At 39.8% G+C, this 20,492-nt stretch overlaps 1 protein-coding gene and 1 pseudogene across 3 annotated transcripts in view; one reads left to right on the top strand and one right to left on the bottom strand.

Moving 5' to 3' along the window:
• The window catches only part of ATRN (attractin), a 176,767-nt gene that overhangs the window by 148,751 nt on the left and 7,524 nt on the right, over nucleotides 1–20,492 (bottom strand). The gene's annotated exons all lie outside the window — the stretch shown is intronic.
• On the top strand, nucleotides 8,281–9,869 carry LOC126929403 (splicing factor 3A subunit 3-like; annotated as a pseudogene). The gene has a single exon (XR_007717167.1). The product of XR_007717167.1 is annotated as a splicing factor 3A subunit 3-like (transcript).

The following is a 20,492-nucleotide window of genomic DNA, read 5'->3' as shown; positions in this document are numbered from 1 at the left end:
CTTTGAACCCACAGAGACAAAGAGGTCTTCTGTAATGGACCACTTGCTCTTGTCAGTTCCACCCACCTGCCCATATCTCTGGGTAAGGGAGAAAAGGCTCAGGCCCACATGGCCAGAGATTTCTCAGACTGAGCCATTTGCTGTGGCTATGTCCTTTTTGCAGGTAGTGCCCACCCTGGTGTCTCTGGGCTGAAGAGGAAAATCTCACATCCACAGGGAAGAAGAGTCTTCTTAAACTGGACTGCGTGCTCAAGTTAGGTCTCTCTTACCCGTTCTGCCAACCTGCCTCAGTGAAAAAGGGACATCTCAGGACAGGCAAAGAAGGAATGTGCTTCCTCTCACCACTTACAGGGTTAAGATTAGGGCCAGAGTTCCAACTGATCCCCTTTGTCAATGCTGTCAGGCTTGCCAGATGTTTTCAGAGGGGACTTTCATTTGATTCAGGGGAAGAATGAGCCTACCCACCTAGCCTGCATTCTGTTGCTGGGTGGGAGGGTCAGGAAACACCAGATCTAGGTGGCCTTGTAATGGATGGGAGGATGCAAGATGCTCTATTACTATGTTGTTCTTGAATCCTGTGATCCCAAGTCAGTTCACTTTCTTCTTATAAACTTCAAGAATTGGCCGGGCGCAGTGGCTCAAGCCTGTAATCCCAGCACTTTGGGAGGCCGAGACGGGCGGATCACGAGGTCAGGAGATCGAGACCATCCTGGCAAACACGGTGAAACCCCGTCTCTACTAAAAATACAAAAAAAAACTTAGCCGGGCGAGGTGGCAGGCGCCTGTAGTCCCAGCTACTCGGGAGGCTGAGGCAGGAGAATGGCGTAAACCCGGGAGGCGGAGCTTGCAGTGAGCTGAGATCCGGCCACTGCACTCCAGCCTGGGTGACAGAGCGAGACTCCGTCTAAAAAATAAATAAATAAATAAATAAATAAACTTCAAGAATTCTCCTTTGTGTGTCTTTTGTACCAACTCCAAGATTTAGAGTTGTATTCAGCAGGGAAGTGCAGGGAAGACTGAGTCTATACTATCTCATTTGTAATGAAAGCCTCCCTATAAGTCTGTTTCAATTATCTGTTTTCTCTCCTGATTTTCAGTCAATTTTTAAATTTTCAGGTCTTATTTTTTTTATTGAATGCCAGACTAAGTTTCACAATTATGTAAATATTTATTACATTATAAAATATTATACATAGTAATTATAATAATAACTTGAGGCAATGCTTGATGCTATCTTCCTCCACCGATTTACATTTGCTTCTAGCAAACAATAAAGCTAGGAGCAGATTCTTTAATCCAATCAGGGATTGAGGTAATGTGAAAGCTGGGCTTCAGCCTTTGTAAGAGCTGATCTATTTTGAGTTCACCCTTAAGCACAGGGTGTAGCCCATCCTTCAGGGTTCCCAACTAAAAGCCTGAGGTATTTTCCAGTGCCCCTTCTTTCTTTGCAGCCCCTGAAATCCAACTGTGTCCCCTGGTGCTGCATAACCACCAAAACTCTGCTTAGAACCTCAGTCTCTCTGCCATTACTTTGTGCTCAATCTCTTAGCTGCACATCTCAAATCGGCCAATCACCCCAAGGGAAAAGCTGTACCAAAAGTTGGCCCTCGCCCCTGAGTTTACCTTCTCTCCAAAATTTTGGTCTCTGTGGTCCCTTCTTTGCCTTGCTCACTTTCCAAAGCCTTCAAGTATAGATTTTTAAAACAATATTTCCCATCTTCTCTAATAGCTGGTCTCAGTTGGAGCACTGGCTTAGAAAAAGCTATTCTACCACTGATAGAAATGAAAATCCCCCTAGTGTCCTGTTTTGTGATATAAAGAGATGTCACAGGATCACCTTATAGCATTCTTTTTTTTTTTTTTTTTTTTTTTGAGGCGGAGTCTCGCTCTGTCGCCCAGGCTGGAGTGCAGTGGCGCGATCTCGGCTCACTGCAAGCTCCCTCTCCCGGGTTCCCGCCATTCTCCTGCCTCAGCCTCCCGAGTAGCTGGGACTACAGGTGCCGCCACCACGCCCGGCTAATTTTTTTGTATTTTTAGTGGAGACGGGGTTTCATTGTGTTAGCCAGGATGGTCTCGATCTCCTGACCTCGTGATCCGCCCGTCTCGGCCTCCCAAAGTGCTGGGATTACAGGCTTGAGCCACTGCGCCCAGCCTTATAGCATTCTTGACCCCAACATGAAATAAGCCATTTTTCTAAGGTACCCTAAGTTCCTTGTAGTGGGAATTAGTATTTACAGAACAGAATCTGGCATTAGAAGTGCTCAATGCTACCTAGGTTGCTTTCTGGGATTTTCCAGCAGAGAAAATCAGACAATACATTTTCAAAAAAGAAAAAATATCGTGAGTTCATACTGACATCTCCAACTCAAATTTATGATCCCAAGATTCTTAATCAACAACTTCTCTGTTTCTACCTTTGTATCTCTCTTTTCCACACCAAAATCCAGGGCCCCAATCCAATAAAATTATCCACTTGTTTTCCTTAACAACACATACTTCCAGAATACCAATAATTCCAGCTATACAATTACTAAAAACAGTTTACAATATTTTTGCAGTTGTTTGTCCTTGAGGATATGTCCCTCTAGAAATGTATAATCAAATTACTATGTTTCAAAGTCATTTGAAAGACCATGTGCTTCAGCCTCAAACTTAATATACATTTAGGTTCACTTACTCCATTTTGCACTTGATTCTTAGTGATTGCCTTTTTTCTCTCATTTTAATTTATTTTTATTTTATAATATGGTAAAGCATTGGCATGGCTCTAAATGTAATCCACAAAATAAAGAACATTCAGAAGTCTAGCCTCCATCCCTGTTTCATCCACCCCATTCCCTCTCTCTCCTTAATCATTTTTATTAGTTTTTGGTTTATCATTCCATTGGTGTGTTTATATGTATGCACAATATACATTTATAGATTTATAGATCCCCTTTCTTTAAAAAATGATAGCGTACAATATTACTGTTCTGCTACAGTGGGTTTTTTTTTTCATTTAACAATATATTCTCCCCAACAGCAGTATATAGCTATTTCTCCTTCCCTTTTATAGCTACATAGTACTCTGTTCTGTGAACATGTCATACTTTATTTAACCAGCCCTCTAATGATACAAGCCCAGACTGAACTGCTATTGAATTTTGTTTTACAGTTTAAATTCACATGAAAATTCAAATGGTCTCACTGTGGTGACCAAATTGCTAACCTGCTGGTATTCTGGCCTTTGCTTTAACAGCTTTCAACAAAAAAGTTAACCATATAGACAAGACACAAAATATGCTCACAAAGCCCCTACCCAGACCCCTGATAATAGGGTTCTCAGATTAACATCGAAATATCTGCAGAGCTTTAAAAAACACAGATGATGTGGCCCTAACACAAACCCCTCTTGGGTGGAATTCAGCATTGCACTGGTCTTTTTTTTTTTTTTTTTGAGATGGAGTCTCGCTCTGTTGCCCAGGCTGGAGTGCAGTGGCCGGATCTCAGCTCACTGCAAGCTCCGCCTCCCCGGTTCACGCCATTCTCCTGCCTCAGCCTCCCGAGTAGCTGGGACTACAGGCGCCCGCCACCTCGCCCGGCTAGTTTTTTTTTTTTTTGTATTTTTTAGTAGAGACGGGGTTTCACTGTGTTAGCCAGGATGATCTCGATCTCCTGACCTCGTGATCCACCCGTCTCGGCCTTGCACTGGTGTCTTTAAAAGCTCCACAAATGATTCTAATACATCAAATCAATAACACACTTTCTATATATGATCTTGTAATGTCTAAGTGTTAAAGTAACTGACTTAAATTTTTGGTATTGACTTAAATTTTGGTATTAAATTGGTATTTCTGCATTCTAAAGTTTCATCTCTAATCACAAAATTTTGATCTAATTTCTTAAATTCAAAAGAAAGACAAAGATTCATCATTAATATTTACTCATACTAGTGATCTAAAATGTAAAATATTAAGCATTTGTCCTAATTATTAAAAATAATAATAAAGCTACAATCATTATAAATGATATAACATTATAAATGAATGCTATATGTTTTAATATTTAGGACATTCTACTACACCCATCCACAATAATTAAAACAACCATAAAATAATATGGCTCCCTCATATTTTTAAATAATAATAAATCATCAACCTTGAAAGACTCATTAAAAGCAACGGACCAGTCCTTTGCTCAAATCCTGGGCTGTCCCTGGAATTGTCCTGGCTGGATCAAGGTCTCCACGATACTCCTACAGGTAATTCCATCTGCATCCATGGCTTCATCTATCACCTCTGTGTTGCTAACTGCCCAAGCTGTATTTCCAGCTCAAGGCTAGACCCATGTTTCAGACTTATATTCCTTATATCAAAAATTTAAGTCATTAAATCCCCTTCTTTTATGTTTTCTTTAAACAACTTTGTCATCTACCCTATCTTCCAAAAAATTATTGACTCTTTCTTCACCTTCACCTCCATTCATTCAGCCTACAAACCAATCTCATCTTTTTCCCTCTTTGATCCCACTGCCAATGCCAATGCTCTAATTTGAATTCTCCTCCTCCCTGTCTAGTCTACTGCAACAGTTTCTTAACTGTGGCTCAGCCCAGTTCCCCAGTCTGGACAGTTCTTGGCAGAGCCACCTGTCATCTTCTTTATAATGTTATAAAGGGCAATCTGATCAGGTCAAAACCTGCCTGGAAACCTTTGCATGCCTTAGCACAACATGCAAGGTCTGTGACAATCCAACCCCAACTTACCCAGCCTGCTCCATCACTAGCCACTGCTCCCCAGACTGAGCAGACCATATTGTGGCAATATTGACTAGTATTTCTTCCTCAACTCACCTGCATTAAGTCTTTGTGGCTTAGCACAGCCTGACTTCTCTGTCTAGAATAACTTATTTTCTCCTAACCAACCTTTCAGATCCCACTTCAAATGTCCCTTGGAGCTCTGAGAACCTGTGCCCCAAGTTTTCTGTGCTGAGCTGATTAATGCCTTCTCTGTCGTAAACGCATCATGTGGTTTGATTATTACTGTTATAGAGAATAATCTCTGCCCATGATACTGCCAAGATTTTCTCAAGAACACATCTCATTCACCTCTTTTTCGCCAGTGCCTAAAACATCCTAGATATTCATGTAACATTTGTTGCCTAATAAATAACAGCATCAAGTCTAACACAGTTTTGCAACAACAAAAATGTTCAAGCTCTTATTAAGAGCAAAGTTTACTATAAAGGAAGTCCAGAACAATCTTATGTGTATCCATTACAGTATGGGGAAAAAAAAAATTTCAAAAGCTAGAGAACTGCAGGTGGACCTTTCTTTCAAAGTCATCTGAACACTGACTCTATTCCCTCAGATGAATAGGTGCTGTGTGGATGCCTAGTTCGGTTCAAGAACAAAGAAAGTTCAATGGTTTACAGCAGCTATAAAGAGGTTGTTCATGTTTTTTTAAAACAGAAATAAAAACTCAGGCTAGCCAGACTGGTTCATGCCTGTAATCCCAGCACTTTGGGAGGCTGAGATGGGAGGATCGCTTGAGGCCAGGAGCTTGAGACCAGCCTAGACAACACAGCAAGACCCTATCTCTACAAAAAATAAAAACAGGTTGGCCACAGTGACTCATGCCTATAATCCCAAACACTATGGGAGGTCAAGGCAGATGGATCGCTTGAGCCTAATAGTTCAAAACTAGCCTAGGCAACATCATGAGACCCAATCTCTACCAAAAAAAAAAAAAATTAGCCAGGTGTGGTATGGCACACACCTGCAGTCCTAGCTACTCAGGAGGCTGAGGTGGAAGGATGGCCTGAGTTCAGGAAGTCAAGGCTGCAGTGAGCTATGATAATGCCACTGCACTCCGGCCTGGTGGCAGAGTGAGACTCTGTCTCTAAAAAAAAGTTTCTTTTAATTATACACACACACACACACACACACACACACACACACAAAACATACCTACATATGCATATGTATTTATTATCTATATTAAATTATATATTATTTATAATACACATATAATTATACATTTTATATAATTATAGATAATTATATTATATACTTTATATTTTATATAATTATAAATAAACATATATACCCACTATACATATGTATTTTTATATCTTAGTTATTTGTGTGTGTGTGTGTGTGCGCATCTCTCTCTTTCTCTCTCTCTCTCTGGACAGTACAGCAGCAAAAACTGAGTTCCAGAACCAACAAAACTCAATCCTGATCTTATAGCAGAATTATCTCTTCCCATTCAGCTCAGTCCACCTGAAATGATAAAACAGCCCCATTCTCCAATGCTCAAAATGTTGATGTGAGTTTCGTTAGTTTCTTCCTGTGCTTGATATCCCATTCATCACATGTATGAACAATTTATGACATAACTGCCATCAAAGACTTCCTTAGATGTATTCCCTCATCTCCATTCCCACTCTACCCCAAGCTCAAAAACAATTCATGGTAATCTTATTGACAACACCGCTGGCTACCTTCAGCAGCTTCTGAGACCAGCCCACAAAGTCTACTAAGCACCTTACAGCAGAACAACATTCCTAAAGCACCAATGTCACCATGTCACTACCCTTGTCAATATTTAGAATAACTCTGTACAGACTGTAGAATGAAGTCTGAACTCCTCCTGTTCCTGACATTCTAACTATTAAGAATGTCCATCCTTCTCCTCTCACCTGCCAAGCCAATTCTCATGGTCCCCCAGACACTCGGTGCCCACTCTTACCTCTCCTGTGCTTTTGCTCCTACCGTATTCCCCCTCCTTCCCGGAGAACACGCACACACGCGCGCACACACACACACACACACACACATTCCCCTATCTAGAATATGCTTTCAACCCTTTTTGTATATTCAACAACCAGAATCTCTCACAGGGCCCTGAATATTAGGCAAAAATAAGCATAAATAAGGGTTACATTCAACCTGTTGGCTATCAGGTCTCTGTAACTATAATCTCTTTGAAAGAGTCCATGGAAATATATAGCAATGAAAGAAAAGAAAAGGCAATGGGCAAAGATAAAGAAAAGAAGTTTAAGGATCCTGATATTTAACTGCACTCCTCTTAGTCATCTGATACCTTTCATTTACATTCAACCTTACACTTTCCAGAAATTTTTTATGGTTATTTAAGACTACAAAGACCTACACAATCTTGCTTCTACCCATAAATGAAGAAAAAAGAATACCAGCAGATACTTAGATAAGTTTTGGGGGTTGAACAGACAAGATTTCACAATAGTTTGCAAGTGAGTAAATGGGAATAAAGAAAACACCCAGGTTTCTAGCCTGCGTGGTCTCATACAAGTGCTAAGAAAACTGAGGGTCAAACAGGCTTGGAGTAAAAATTAAAAGTTCAGTGTTACAGTATTCGAAGTCCCCAGACTGAGAAGAATATCTGAGTTTCAGGTACATATACAGAAGACGATTGAGCGCAGATGCATAGCAAGTGCCCAGAAGAACTCTGACTTTTACAAGCCAGAAGAAGACAAAGTCTGCAAATGAGCAGTCAGTCAAGCATGGCAAAAAAGAAACAGAGAGTAGGCCGGGCGCGGTGGCTCAAGCCTGTAATCCCAGCACTTTGGGAGGCCGAGACGGGCGGATCACGAGGTCAGGAGATCGAGACCATCCTGGCTAACACGGTGAAACCCCGTCTCTACTAAAAAATACAAAAAACTAGCCGGGCGAGGTGGCGGGTGCCTGTAGTCCCAGCTACTCGGGAGGCTGAGGCAGGAGAATGGCGTAAACCCGGGAGGCGGAGCTTGCAGTGAGCTGAGATTCGGCCACTGCACTCCAGCCTGGACCACAAAGCGAGACTCCGTCTCAAAAAAAAAAAAAAAAAGAAACAGAGCACGGAGTCCCAGAAATCCAGAAGCAAGTTTGCAAAAAGGAAGCAGTGAAATGTTATGAAGTTTTGTAAGACAAGGCCAGAGAATTAACCACTGGATTTGACAAGCTATGGACACTGCTGCTCCTATGATCTCTGACAGTCACAAGTTACAGAGAAAATTGGAAGTGAGGAAGTAGGACAAGAGAACAATTTCATTTGCAGGAGTTTTGTTGTAAAATGAAACATAGAAATGAGGCCACATTTGGAGAAGTCATGGGAGATAAAAGAAGGGTTGGTTTTTTTCCACCCAGAGAGCTAATAATCTACAGATAATTATTAGAATAAATAAAATACTTTAGGAAAGGTGCAAAAAGTCCATTGCATTTCCTTTAACCAGCAGCAAACAACTAATTATAAACATTTTAAGAGAGGCTGCGGCTAAGAAAAGATGGAGACAATACTGGTGCAGCAGCAGCGCTATCATGAGAAGGAAAGGCTCATGGACGTCATGGCCAAAGAGATGCTGACTAAGAAGTCCACGCTCCGGGACCAGATCAATTCTGATCACCGCACTCAGGTCATACAAGACAGGTATATGGAGGTCAGTGGGAACCCGAGGGATTTGTATGATGATAAAGATGGATTACGAAAGGAGGAGCTCAATGCCATTTCAGGACCCAATGAGTTTGCTGAATTCTATAATAGACTCAAGCAAATAAAGGAATTCCACCGGAAGCCCCCAAATGAGATCTGTGTGCCAATGTCAGTGGAATTTGAGGAGCTCCTGAAGACTTCGAGAGAATCCAAGTTAAGAGGCACAAAACTTGGTGGAGTTCACAGATGAAGAGGGATGTATGTGGTCGTTACCTCGATCTCCATGACTGTTACCTCAAGTACATTAACCTGAAGGCATCTGAGAAGATGGATTATATCACATACCCGTCCATCTTTGACCAATTATTTGACATTCCTAAAGAAAGGAAGAATGCAGAGTGTAAGACATACCTAGAGATGCTGCTTGAGTACCTTCAGGATTACACAGATAGAGTGAAGCCTCTCCAAGACCAGAATGAACTTTTTGGGAAGATTCAGGCTGAGTCTGAGAAGAAATGGGAGAATGGGACCTTTCCTGGATGGCCGAAAGAGACAAGCGGTGCTCTGACCCATGCTGGAGCCCATCTTGACCTCTCCGCATTCTCCTCCAGGGAGGAGTTGGCCTCTCTGGGTATGGAGAGATTGAAATCTGCTCTCTTAGCTTTAGGCTTGAAATGTGGCGGGACCCTAGAACAGCGAGTCCAGAGACTATTCAGCACCAAAGGAAAGTCCCTGGAGTCACCTGATAACTCTTTGTCTGCCAAAAATCCCAAGTCAAAGAGCACCAAGTGAGACACTGAGAGGAACAAAGACACTGCTTTTCTAGAAGCCCAGATCTATGTATACTCTGACTCATGGGGGACAGCGACATCTCACTCATGAAAATGTACAGCGCAAGCAAGCAAGGACAGGAGAAGAGCAAGAAGAGGAAGAAGAGCAGATCAGTGAGAGTGAGAGTGAAGATGAAAAGAACGAGATCATTTACAACCCCAAAAACCTGCCACTTGGCTGGGATGGCAAACCCATTCCCTACTGGCTGTATAAGTTTCATGGCCTAAATATCAACTATAACTGTGAGATTTGTGGAAACTACACCTACCAAGGGCCCAAAGCCTTCCAGCAACACTTTGCTGAATGGCATCATGTTCATGGCATGAGGTGTTTGGGCATCCCGAGCACTGCTCACTTTGCTAATGTGACACAGATTGAAGATGCTGTCTCCTTGTGGGCCAAACTCAAATTGCAGAAGGCTTCAGAATGATGGCAGCCTGACACTGAGGAAGAATATGAAGACTCAAGTGGGAATGTTGTGAATAAGAAGACATATGAGGATCTGAAAAGACAAGGACTGCTCTAGTGTTCAGGGATGTAGCTCAGCTTTTGGGCTAGCCCAGGCTTCCCTGAGATCTGCTTTTTCTTTTTCTCCCAACCAAATCCTCTTAAAGACCCTTTGTTACATAGTCTCATGGTCTAGCATGCATCCTGCAGAAACAAGGCATGCTGGCAGATTGCAGGGTTGAGATGTGTTTTATATTTTAAAAGATTCTGCCAGAAATAAAACCAGACCTTGTTTAAAAAAAAAAAATTAAAGATACAATTTACAAAAGCATAAAAAACATCAAATATCTGTGGTTCACACCTGTAATGCCAGCACTTTGGGAGGCTGAGGCAAACAGATCACTTGAGGTCAGGAGTTCGAGATGAACCTGGCCAACATGGTGAAACCCCATCTCTACTAAAAATACAAAAATTAGCCTAGCATGGTGGCGCACACCTGTAATCCCAGCTACCTGGGAGGCTGAGGCAGGAGAATTGCTTGAACCTAGGAGGCGGAGGTTGCAGTGAGCCAAGATCACGCCACTTCACTCCAGCCTGGGCAACAGACCAAGACTCCGTCTCAAAAAAAAAAAAAAAAAAAAAAAAAAAAAATCAAATATCTTGGAAAGAGATATACAAAACCTCTGCATAGAAAATTATAAAGCATTAAGGCAAATTAGAAAAGATTTAAATAAATGAAGGTATACACCATGTTTGGGGTTCAGAAGACTCAACATTATAAAAGCTGTCAATTCACTTAAAACTGAGTTATAGGTTCAGTACCAACCTAATCATATTCTCAAGATATTCTTCTTGTCAAAAATAAACAAGGTGACTCTAAAATGTATACAGAAATGCCATGGACCAAGAATAGCCAAAACAAACTTGGAAAAGAACAAGAAAAATAAGTTAAGGAGACTTGACATAAATCTATACTAATTAAGACAGTGCAGTATTACTGGCATAAGGATAGACAAACGGACCAAAGGAATAGAATAGAAAGTCCAGAAACAGATCATATATACATAAACACCTGATTGATAACAGAGACAGCACTACGGAGCACTGGGAAAAGAAAGGTCTTCTCAAAAAATGGGACTGGATATGCATAAAGCAAATAAATGTGACTCTAATAAATGTGAATCTGAATATGCATAAAGCAAATAAATGTGACTCTAACCTCACACCACACACACACACACCCCTCTTTCTCCAGGTGGACTGTAGATTTAAGTGTGAAAGACAAAACAATGAAATGTCCAGAAGACAATATAGAAGAGTATCTTCACAATCTTGGGATAGGGAAAGATTTCAGCAAGACACAAAAAGCATTCTCCAAAGGGAAAAAAAATCAAAACATTTCACTACGTTAAAATCAAGAAGTAAATGCAATCTGCAATATAACATCATTTTAACTGCCAGCTGAACCTGAAAAAAAGTAAGAGAAATCACTAAAGGCCAAAATTAGAGACCTGAAAATCAGAGCAGGGAACATGTTAGCCAACTCCACAGTGTCCTGTGAGAGGCTGTCAATCTCCATGATCCAAGAGCACATCACCCTCTATAAAAGAATCTGGATCTAAATGCTCAAAAGGAAAACACTGAGGCCTAGGTCAATGTAAGGCAGGGAGTTGGAACCGAGAGCCCTTCAAGAAGGATGGAACCCTTAAAGAGCTTTTAAAAACCAAACCTAGCTCTTAGGCACAGAAAAGCAACAAGAAAGCAGTTTCAGCATGGATCAAGGCAGGGGAAAATCCCTCCCAATTACTTCATAATGAGTCCCACACCCACTTGAGTTCTAATATATACTACCCTCACTTGGGTTCTAGCTACCCATAAGAAAATAAAATTAACATAGAAAGTAGCCCCAGGTCAGAATACCCCCAAATATATCTAGTAAAAATAATTACAAACTCTCTCTAGAGACATCTGTCTATTGATAAAGTCTCACTGAAGAGAAACTCAAATTTTCAACAAAATTGAAGCAATGCACCATGAACAAAAATCAGCAAATTAACAACAGGATTAGACCCATAAAGTTCAGTTACTAGAACAATCCAATAAAGAACACAAAATAAATTTAATTTTGGAGGCCGACATGGGTGGATCACGAGATCAGGAGTTCAAGACCAGCCTGGCCAAGATGGTGAAACCCTGTCTCTACTAAAAATACAAAAATTAGCTGGGTGTGGTGGTACGCACCTGTAATCCCAGCTACTCGGGAGGCTGAGGTAGAGAACTGCTTAAACCTGGGGGGCAGAGGTTGCAATGAGCCGAGATCACACCACTGCACTCCAGCCTGGACAACAAGACTTGGTCTCAAAAAATTAATTAATTAATTAATTTAAATTGCTTAAAGGCACAATAGGATCAAAAGTATAAAAAAAAAATAACACTATGAAAATAAGTGACCAGTTTTACTAATAAAAGGTAAAACCTCTAGATATTAAATTAAAAATATAATCACTGAAAATGAAAATTTAACAAGTTACACCACAAATTAGATACAGTTAAAGTGAGAATTTGTGAACTAGAGAACAGATCTGAGGAAATTATTCTGAATGCAACAGAGGGAAATAAAGAGATAAAAATTATGAGAAGTGGAAAGTAAAGAGAATGAAAAGAATAGGCAATACATGTCTAAAAGTCATACTAAGAGAAAATAACAAAATGTAAAGTAAGCTTTAAAAAGATAATACCTGAGAATTTCCCAGACATGATAACAGACTTGAATCCTCAGATAAAGAATGCACATACATTGAGCAAAATAAAAATAAATCCACATTTGGGCACATCATAGTAATACTACATTAATACAATCAACCAAAGAGAAAGGGAAAAAAAAATAACAGAGAGATAGACTATGAGTAAAAGCAAGAGCACATATAAAAAACCAGAATGGTTGGGTATGGTGGCTCACACCTGTAATCCCAGCACTTTGGGAGGCCAAGGTGGACAGATCACTTGAGGCCAGGAGTTCGAGACCAGCCTGGCCAACACAGTGAAACCCCACATCTACTAAAAATAAAAAAGTGGCTGGTCATGGTGGCATACACTGTAACCCCAACTACTCAGGAAGGTGAGGCACCAGAATTGCTTGAACCCAGAAAGCAGAGGTTGCAGTGAGTCAAGATAATCCAGCATGGGTGACAGAGCAAGACTCTGTCTCAAAAAAAAAAAAAAAAGAAAAGGAAACAAAATGGCACCTGAGATATGCTTCAAAATAATCTACGCTAGCTGGCGGGAGGAGGGGAGGGCATGGGAATGGGGCAGTGGTAAAAGTGAAAAGGACTGGCTACGAGCTGCAAATGTTGAAGCTGGTGACAGACACGTCAGACTTGTTATACTTTCCATTTTTGTTTATTTGAAATTTTCCAGAAGAAGCAGCTAAAAAAGAGAGAAAGAAAAAAAAATTACCTATGAATGAATTAGACTGACAGCTGACTTTGAAATACCAGTAATAAAAATCAGAAGACATTGAAAAAAATATTCAAATTGCTCAAACAAAACACTGATCAATCTTAAATTCCAGCCCCAGCTAAATGAGCATTCAAGGGTGAAGACAAAATAAAACAATAGACAAAATCTGACATGCTTGCCAAAAGAAAAGCTCACAAGCACAGTTCAAAAATTCAGTCCAGGTGCAGTGGCTCATGCCTGTAATCCCAGCACTTTGAGAGGCCGAGGCAGGGGGATCATGAGGTCACGAGTTCCAGACCAGCCTGACCAACATGGTGAAACCCCGTCTCTCCTAAAAATACAAAAATTACCCAGGCACGGTGGTGGGCGCTTGTAATCCCAACTACTTGGGAGGCTGAGGCAGGAGAATCACTTGAACCCGGGAGGCAGAGGTTGCAGTGAGCCAAGATCGCATCATTGCACTCCAGCCTGGACAACAGGGCAAGACTCTGTCTAAAAAAAAAAAAAAAACACTCGAGGCCAGGCGCAGTGGCTCAAGCCTGTAATCCCAGCACTTTGGGAGGCCGAGACGGGCGGATCACGAGGTCAGGAGATCGAGACCATCCTGGCTAATACGGTGAAACCCCGTCTCTACTAAAAAATACAAAAAACTAGCTGGGCGAGGTGGCGGGCGCTTGTAGTCCCAGCTACTCGGGAGGCTGAGGCAGGAGAATGGCGTAAACCTGGGAGGCGGAGCTTGCAGTGAGCTGAGATCCAGCCACTGCACTCCAGCCTGGGCGACAGAGCCAGACTCCGTCTCAAAAAAAAAAAAAAAAAAAAAAAAAAAAAAAACTCAAAGTATTGGCAAATCAAATCTAAAAATCTGTATTAAAAAACATATCATGGCCAAAATGCGTTCAACTCAGGAATACAAACATGGTCTAACAATTAAAAACTGTATCAGTGTAATTTACCACATTAACAGATGAAAGACAAACATCAATATGATCACAGGTCACGTTCTATGTGCAGGGAACTATTCCATAGGATTCCTTTTAAAGTCAAGATCAAGACCGTTCAACAATGTCCTACAATGATAATATTCAACAACATGAACTAGCTCATTAATTAGACAAGAAAGAAGGTGTATACGGATTAGAAATAAACTGTCACAACTTACTGGCAGCATGACTATCAACATGGGAAACAGGAGAATCCACACACAAACTACCAGTACTACAAGAGCTTAGGAAGGATTCATAGATATACAAATTCAAAATACAAGGAAATCAATTCTGCCTTTGCACTTCTGCCATCACCATGACGGTGAGGCTCAGCCAGCCTCTGATACAGAGATGTGACAGCTGTGACACCCTCATCCCCACCAGCTGAGCCCAGTCAACCTTCTGCCTAGATCCAGACAGGTGAATAAGTTTACTAGACATCAGAGAAGTGACCAGATAAATACAGATACTCATGAGCTACATATTACTCAGTGCAATAATAATTTTAAAATCCATTCCTAGGTACTATAGTAATCAATTAGTTTCTAGTAATAACAAAATTCTCTATCTAGTAGTAAATCTAATAAAAGTGTGTCAGATCATTTGAAAAAAGCTATAAGAATTTACCGAAAGATATAAGAGACCTAAATAACTGGAAATATAAAGCATCTTTCCAGAAGGATGCGAAGGATGGAAAAGCCCTCTATTATAAAGATGACAGATTTCCCCAGGCTTATCTCAACATCAACTGAAATTCCAAACAAAATATCAACAGGGATTTTTGTTGAAATTAGAGGAGCCAAGAGTTAAAAATAATCAAGACAAATCTGAAGTTTTAAATGATCATAGCACAATTCAATTCAAATGGGGAGCAGGGGCAAAACTGTTCTATAAATGGAACTGCAACAATTGCTTACCATATAAACATAATTAAATTAGGTCAATATATAACAAATCATTCACAGAAGTAAGTTACAGGTAGATAAAAGATCAGAATGAAATAAAGCAAAAATTTTAAATTCTGAGGAAGTGAAATACAGAGGAGTATATTTACAAGGTTAGTACAGGAATTTTAAAATATAACACAAAAAGGACAAGCCATAAAGGAAAAGAATTATAACATTTACTACATATGGGTTTTGGTTTTTTGGGGCTTTTTAAGAGACAAGGTCTCTCTCTGTCACCCAGGCTAGAATGCAGTAGTGTGATCTTAGCTCACTGCAGCCTCAAACTGCTGGGCTCAAGTGACCCTCCCACCTCAGCTTCCCAAGTAGCTAAGACTACAGTTATGTGCTATTATACCCTGCAAATTTTTAAAATTTTTTATAGAGATAGGGTCTCACTGTGTTGCTCAGACTGTTCTCAAACTCCTGGGCTTAAGCAATCCTCTCACCTCAGCCTCCCAAAGTGCTGGGATTACGGTGTGAGTCATCATGCCTGGCCTCATATATTTTTTAAAATGAGGATGGTTATTAAACTGCTATGGAATTGGATTCTATTCAAAATATATTTTTAAGGTAATACTGTATAATGGGTTTTTTTTTCAGCAGCTCTATTTATACTATACAGAAATTGTATCTCTGCAACTCTATAAATTCATTTTTTTTTTTTTAAATAATGTGTCAACTGCATGTCAACCTAAAAGCAAGGAAGTAAAAAGAATTTCAGTTATTTTCGAGGTGTTTCAAAAGACTGAAGATCACTACCCTAGAGAAAAATCACACATGTATATGCATAAAGAGATAGGTAAAGAATGTTAATTGGGCCGGGCAGAGTGGCTCACACCTATAATCCCAGCACTCTGAGAGCCCCAGGCAGGCAAATTGCTTAGGCCAGGAGTTCAAGATCAGCCCGGGCAACATAGTGAAGCCTGGTCTCTACTAAAAACACAAAAAATTAGCTGGGTGCGGTGGCACATGCATGTAGTCTCAGCTATTCCAGAGGCTGAGGTAGGAGGATCACCTAAGTGTGTGGTGATTGCACCACTGCACTCCAGCCTGGGTGATAGAGTGAGACCCTGTCACAAAAAAAAAAAAAAAAAGAATGTAATTGTAGCACTATTTGTAACAGCCAATGTTGAAAAATTCTAAATGCCCATCAGCAGGAAAACGGGTCAGTAAACTGGAATCCTTCTGTAATTAATATTAACTATGAATCTGCTAGAACTACATTTATCAACAGATAAACCTCCAGCATATCTCATCTCAAGATTAAAAAATGCTACATGTTTTTGGGAACAAGATATTGTTCGCAGAAATATCTCTCTGTACTTTCTCTCTGGTATCTGTAATAAGAGTAGAAACATGCAAGAGAAATAATAAACATCAACTTCACCATACTAGTTACCTCTGGGGAAAGTGTATGGTGAACAGGGATTAAGACGGGGTGGTAACATGGGGACCCTGGTCAGTATCTGTAACATTTTGTTACTTAGAATAACATTAATATGAAGAAAATTCAGAAAAACCAGGTTGCAAGTACAAAGAGATATTCCTTGCATCTCTTCCATAGGCTTCGAATATTTCATATTAATAGGAAGTTATAGTTAGTTCAGAGACTGAACCAGCACTAAACATATTATCACTTTAAAGAAATGAGTTACACATTTTGTCAGTATTGGTCAGTGTTTCTCAAAGAGTTGGCCAAATACTGCTCCCATTAAAAGACAGTCATGGCATCTATCAAAAGAGAAGCATAAGACACAATGATATTTATATATAAGTTATGAGAAGGCATAAAATGAATCTAATTCTGCAGATCTCAAGATCATCTTTGCCAAACCTTCTGATCAAAATCCTTGACAAGATATCTTCAGTACTTCAATAACAAGTGTTCAAAAGGGAAAACTGAGTGACAATTACAGCCAGGTTGGCCTTTTCATTCAATTTAGAGAAAAACTATCCAAACAGGAAGTGTGATATTTGTAGAGAAATGCTTACAAATAGCTGAAAATCGCTATCATTTTATCATTTAGAATCAAAACATGCAAAAAAAATTCTAAAAAATAATTGTGAAAGCACAAATTTATGAATATAAAACGTTAGGACAGGTAAACTATTTTTAATAGCACAAAACACAGTTAAATTCAATCTCTATTTTAATATACATTTTATACCAAAATTTAATGTCTTTTTTTTTGTCTACAACTCACACTTTTCCTTACATAATTAAAGCACATAAAACAACATATGCACCATGTTTTAAATAGAGTAAGGTCAAATTTTCCTTTGAATATCATTGTAAATTATATTTAAAATATACCTTATAATCTTTATTAACAAACTACTTTTACTTTATTTAAAATTATCTTAAAAACAGGATACATTTTTTAAAGGATTATTATTTTTTAATTCCTACGAGAATCCATAAGATTATACATTTTTGTGAAAGAATCTGTGAATTCGAAAATTGAGAAAACACAGGTCAAGGGAGGTTACTTATGTGACTCTTAACAGCAGCTGACAGAATTCCAGCCCCTAATGTTTACTGGCTTCTTAGTAAACCAATCAAAAAATTATTCGAATACAAAAAGGACCACGAGAAATTAATTGGAAAATTCATTCATTTAATAATTGTATACTTTTAATGTCAAATTCTAAAAAAAAAAAAAAAGGAAATTCACCCATTACTAAAATTAACTTCTCTAAGTGAAAACCAGAAAATTCTAAATAGGTAAACATGTAAATAAATAGCTAGAACTGAAGTCCACCCAAAACATAAACAGAAAAACTGAAAACTTAAGAATTAAAAATTTAAAGGGTCCAAGCATGATGGCTCTCATCTGTAATCCCAGTACTTTGGCAGGGTAAGATGAGAGGATTGCTTGAGTCCAGGAGTTCGAGATCAGCCTGGGTGACATAGTGAGACCTCATCTCTACAAAATTAAAAAATTAGCCAGGCATGGTGGTGCGCACCTGCAGTTCTAGCTACTCAAGAGGCTGAGGTGGAAGGATCACTTGAGCCCAGAGGCTCAACGTGGTTGAGGCTGCAGTGAGCAGTGACTGCACCACTGCACTTCAGCATGGGTGACAGGGTAAGACCCTGTCTCAAACACTCGAAGATCAATCCACTAGCAGAAAAAGAAAAAAAATTTTTTTTAATGTTTTAATTGAAAGGATGATATCAAACCATGGTCTCAGTGATAAAAGAAAAGCAGTTAAAGAGATATGACATAAAGAAAATGAAAAGTGGGAAAAAAAAGCAAGACAAATATAAGAAAGCCATCATAAGAAGGAAGTCACGTTAATAATAACAGACCAGTTTGAAAGTATAGAAAGAAAAGGGAAAATGGATGGAACAAAGTAATGAAATGAAAGATGAGAATAGTATATAATATATAGATGGAAGTCACTTGCCAAAATGCATGTGGGAATTCACAGAAAATAGTACAATATTATTTAAGTGGGAAACAAGTTTCATAGTAAGTTAATGGCCAATTTCCAGACACAAGTATTTCAAAAAGTACAACTACAGTTTCATTTCAGTTTTGGAAATATGATTGTGTTAAACAGAAAAACCAGTGTAAGATTTCTGTTCAGTCATAACACTAGGTACCCACTTCTATATTTCTTAAGATAAAAATATCCTACAAATATATTAAATCACTTAATCACATTTATATGGTCAAAACTGTTTTGATCATAAACATACTCTCCTTTTTATCCTATGTACATACCTGTTCTCTATACTGTGGTAAATAAAAAGCATCTGCCCATCTTGGGAACCTTTCATAGAGATAAAGTCTATGGTAATTTGTTACAGAAGCCCTAACTGACTAACCCTAGTCAGCTGACCCTCCCTCCCTCCCTCTGTATGTTAGGAATTGTTCTACTGTAAGTGGCAGGAAATCCAACTCTAACCGGCTTAAGAAAAACACAGACTGCAGTAATTCAAACCAAAAATTACACCTTCAGGCAAGTTTTGATGCAGAGATTCAGAAAGTTATCAGGTCTCCGGCTCCATTTCTCTGTCATCCTCCATCTTCTGGGAGTTGCTCTGACCTGAGGTAAATTCCTTAAAACAGCAATGGTAACTCTAACAGTTCTAGGCATTATGGCCTCCCCACACAGAAAAGAAGGCAACACATGTCCTTCTAAATGCCCACAGAGGAAAGGGATCTCCGACAAAAGTCCTGAGATTCACTCTGATTGAGTCCATTAAAATCAATCATAAGCCCACTTCCAAACAATCAGCACGGCCAGAAACTGGAATGCCCTGAGGGCTTATCCTAGGTCAAGCATGCACGTGAAGCTGCAGATTGTCGGGAAGGGATGAAGAGTCCATTACAACCTTATAATCTCACCCCCTTCCTTCCATTACACCCCTCAAAAGTTATGTTCCAACAACATGCATCCACATTCAGTTCTCCACACGCTGTGGGTTGGACTGTGTTCCCCAAAAAGATATGTCAAAGTCCTAACCCTGGGTCCCTGTGAATGTGACCTTATTTGGAAACAGGGCCTTGGCAGATGCAACAAAGTTAAGATGACGTAATACTCGTACATCCAATATGACTGGTACTCTTAAGAGAAAAGATAGAGACACAAAGGGAGGGAGAGTAGCACGTGAGATTGAAAGGACGGAGGCAGAGACTGAAGTGATGCATCTACAAGCCAAAATGCCAAGGACTGCTGGCAACTCCAGAAGCGAAGAGAAAAGCATGAAACAGATCCTCCCTCAGAGTCTTCAGAGAGATGGTGGCCCTGCCAGTACCTTGATTTCAGGCTTCTAGCCCCCAGAACTATGAGAGAATAAATTTCTGTTGTTTTATGCCATGAGTTTGTGGTACTTCACTGTAACAGCCCTAGGAAATTAATACACTAAGTATGATAATCCATAATTCTTTGCCTTTGCAGATCAGCTCTTCATTCCTTCTGGAATGCCTTTCTCCCCAAGATGGTCTACTCATACTAAACCTCTCGGACCTGCCCAAATGTCCTCTCTTCTGTGATGTCTTCCACCAGAACCCCCAAAAGAGTTAGTTGATCACATCTTAGTCCAGCAACACATATTGCCTGTATTTTTATTATGAAGTTCTAATTGCTGTGCACGTAGCTGTCTTCCCTTCATAGTTATAATTGTAAGTTCTCTGAGGGGAAAGCAAGGCCTGATTCTTATACACCTTCATATCCTCAAGGAACAGCACAGTACCTAACACATAATATTCAGCAGATATTTATGAAGTGAATTAGCTGATGACTTATTTCAAAAGAAGATAATGGGGTCAGGTGCAGTGGCTCATGCCTGTAATTCCAGCACTTTGGGAGGTCAAGGCGAGATGATCTCTTGGGGACAGGAGTTCCAGACTGGCCTGGGCAACAAAGTGAGACCTCATCTCTACAAAAAA

This window comes from Macaca thibetana, chromosome 10 (genome assembly GCF_024542745.1).
Source record: "Macaca thibetana thibetana isolate TM-01 chromosome 10, ASM2454274v1, whole genome shotgun sequence".
Taxonomy (NCBI): Eukaryota; Metazoa; Chordata; class Mammalia; order Primates; family Cercopithecidae; genus Macaca; species Macaca thibetana.
The sequence above is the reverse complement of the archived record's forward strand: the minus strand, read 5'-3'. Positions and strand labels throughout refer to the sequence as shown.